Consider the following 3,912-nt stretch of genomic DNA (forward strand, 5'->3'; position numbering starts at 1 on the left):
TATTTGTACATCATTTTATGCTTTTCAGTTAGATTTACTTTATAGCTTCTTTATTTTGTTTTCTTAGTTGTCGATGTTTAGTCTAACAGCTTCATATTTACTTTAATAACTTCTTTTTGATTTAGTAGTTTCTTTTCATGTTAAGTGATCAATAAGCCTTTGATTTTCTCAATGCCACGGTTCTTTCCAAAGGTGGTTTTGGTGTGAACCGGGTGACTTTTCCCAACGATAGATAGCGTGACAACCTTCTTAAGGGATTGAGTCTGTTTTTTATGTTTAGGTAAGAATAGTAATAATGAATAAAAGGACCTAATTGAATCGAACTAGAAGAGTCAATCATGCTTCACTTGGTACCAACACACTTAACTACGTGCATATGATTAAAAACAAGTTCTTCAAAAGAAATAGCTCTGGTTAGTGACCTTTTGACTCTTGTGTTGACTTAAGCAATCATCGAGTGGTTTAGTCGAACCATTAGTGATTTTCAATCTTCAATATGGTTGTTGTGGGCCCTCGACTCTATCCTCTTTAACAATCCAGTTGTGTGAGAGGTGAGATATTTTGGTTGCAAGTCCAAGTACCCCTGCGAATGGTTTAGAACTTGCCTCGAATGTGTTTCTAGGCAAAATTTTAAGTTTTGCTTGGCTTGAGAAGTGATTGTAGGCTCTCCTTGACCCACTTGAAATTTTCCATGGCCCACCAATGTTGCTATCCCTAGTCAACCCATTTAAGCCTAAGACATTTCTCATTTGATAACCACGTAACAAGCCTTTTACCGGTTTTGTAGTGACCCTCTCTTGGCACCCGAGCTTTCCTTAACACTCTTGAGAAACAATTGGCTAAAACATAAGTTTGGGGGAGAGACGAGGAGTTTAAAAGTGGTATCAAGACACAAAAAGAGAAAAGAAATGAAGAAAAGGAAAGGCAAAGAAAATGAAAGAAAGAACAAAAAGAACAATGCAAAAAGAAATTGAATAAGTTAAAGAGTTGAAGGGATTCAAAGAAAAGTGATGATGCAAAGCATGGAGAAACCAGAGATGGAGAAAATGAATATCATGACCAAGAAAGAGTGATGTTAAATCTCTCTAGTTCCCCTAAGGAAAAAGAAAATGCCTCAAAGAGTCGGCAAAACATGAGCCAAAAAGAGAAAATGGAGTGCTTAAGGAAAGATGAACCCGTTCTATTCCAACATATCCAACCTTAGTCCAAAAGCCTTCATTAGATTGCGAAAAAGCCCTACGTGATTTCAAGCCGAGTGAATTTGCATTAGTGGTGATTTACATGAGGGGCAAGCATATGGTACTTATAGCCGTACTTGTGACATTCTTTTGAGAGAGATAAGCGAACTTTTCACAAATCCTTGAATTGAGTGCTACATTCTTAAGTGAGATATGCTAATGGAGAGTAGAGGGGGAGGAGTTTGGGATCCACAATGACCTACATGAAAGAGCGAGCTTCCTTGATGAATAAAGTCAACTCTTGATGCCCAAGCGTCACATTAGAACTATTTGTGCTTAAAACTTCAAATCATTGTCTTGTTGATAATCCATAAGTGTTATGGGTAATTGTTGGTCCCGATTGATGTGTGATTGATGCACCTTAGATTAGCTGGAATAGCTCTTAACAGTGGAGGTGGGAATTACCTTATTTGCTTGAGGACAAGCAAAAGCTTAAGTTTGGGGGAGTTGATAAGTGGGGATTTTGACTACTTATTGGCGCCTTTTTACTTTCGTTTTAGTTCAAAAGTGTTTAATTGTATTCCCGAAAACTGATGAAATATGCTTAATTGCAGAAGTATTGGAAAATGAGCCACTAAGATGAAATCCAACTCAAGAAGGAGTGGTCTAAACTCAAGGACAAAAATCAGGCACAAAAGCTTGAAATGCGGATCGCAGATTTCCATCTGCGGCCGCAGAATGTGAAGGAAAGCCCATTAGAGCCCAAGTGTAAAGTGTGGTCCGCACATGAAATGTGCGGACGCAGAAGCTATGCAAGAGCTAAAGTTCAGAGAGTCATCATTTCAATCTTAAAGGAAATATGGACCGCACAATTATTGTGCGGCCGCAGAAGTCAGCTACACGGCCACACTCAAAAATGTGCGGTCCGCAGAAGAGCCCTACGCGGCCGCACCAAGAATTGTGCGGACTGCAAAATTTGAGAGACGCGGCCGCATTCCAGAATTGTGCGGCCGCAGATTCAACTCCTGTCAAGATTCAAGCAAAGTACTGACCGCACATGGAATTGTGCGGCCGCAAAACCTCTGAATGGGCATTTTTTGTCCTAAATTTCCAGCTTTGTATAAATAGAATAGTTTTACGAATTTAGGTCAAGTTTTGAATATTGAAAGTTCTGTAGCCGTTTTTCCTTGCTTTAGTAGGAAACTTTAGCTTACTTTGGTTATTTAACATTGGATTTTTATCTTTTAACCTTTCAATATGACTTTTATCATCTTTTCTTCCTTAGTTTCTTTTATACCCATTATGAGTAGCTAAATTTCTAACTAGGGTTGTGACCCAACCCTAGTGTGTAAACCTAATGGGTGTTTAATTTATGACTTGTTTATGGTTGGGTGTTTATTATTTAGCCTTGTTCTTGCTTTTAATTACAGAATTAATGGTTGCAAATGTTAGTTCATGCCTATTTGACTTGGTCTCTACTTGAGAAAGAGAGACTTAGTCTAGGAAAACTTGGTTAACAAGAATTTGGGATAAAATCAAGAGATTGATAGTCCCAATTAAAGGGTTGAATCTAGAGATAGTAAAACCCGACTTAGGATTTTATCAACTGTTTTGTTCAATACCCATTTGGACTTTAGAAAGCCAAATTGGGCAAAATCACTCTCTTACCGAGAGGTATTGAGTGGCTAGTTGAGTGTTGATATCTATAATAAATCCCGACCAATAAAACAAGCTTTAAAGTTTACAACCCGTTAGGCAAATGCCTAGGTGAATGTCATAGCCCTAGGCCTTTTATATCTTTCAAAAACATCCAAAAACATTATTTTCTAGTTTTATATCTTTAGAATTGCAATCCTTAGCATAATTTAGAATTAAAAACAAAACCATATTTGTGAAAGTGCAACCTAGATACTTCATGTGCTCAATCCAAATATATACTACTAATTCCCATCTCAGCTCCTTATGGATTCGATTTCGACTCCTTGTTGGGTGTTATTATTGCAATCAACTGTTTTATAACCTCAAATAGAGGTGTGACTTGGATGAGATCACAAACATAGAAGCAAAAACATAAAAGTACAGCAACAAATCGCATGAATGAAAAAGTACAAGGATCAACTTTGATATTCATACTTAGATAAAGAGCTTTTACAAAGGCGATCAAAGACGCTAACAAAAATACACAAAATGTTAAAAAAAACTACTGCCCATCACCATCATGGCCCTCAACACCCTCGCCATCTCGGCCTTCAACGACTTCACCACCCCGATCGTCGACACCATTACCATCTCGGTCTCCAGCATCCTCTCTATCCTCGCCTTGAGGGAAAACAGAATCATACCAGGCTTCGTCATCGAGCCGATGATGCCCTCTTCCTCATCCTCCTCACCAGGCTGAGGCATAGCAGGATCATAGCCACAAGCAAGCCGAGCCTCGCGAGCCTTGACCCGAACATCCTTAAGAGCTGCCTCAGAAATTGAGCACGTTTCATACAAGTCACAGAACATATCCGGTCGGGCTTCAACATGGATCCACTCTTCATACAACTCCCGAAGGATGTTGGAAAATCATAAGCATCAGACGAAGAACGTCGCAGAATCAGTTGGGCTTTCTCGGCCTCCAGAGCAGCAACTCGGTCATATAGCTCGGAGTTTTCATTGACCAGCTCCCAGATCCTCTCCTCAAGACGGTCCTCCTTAGCCCTTTCCATTGACAAGTCATTCTCCCGCTCAG

The sequence above is a fragment of the Nicotiana attenuata genome, unplaced genomic scaffold (assembly GCF_001879085.1).
Source record: "Nicotiana attenuata strain UT unplaced genomic scaffold, NIATTr2, whole genome shotgun sequence".
NCBI classification, from domain to species: Eukaryota; Viridiplantae; Streptophyta; class Magnoliopsida; order Solanales; family Solanaceae; genus Nicotiana; species Nicotiana attenuata.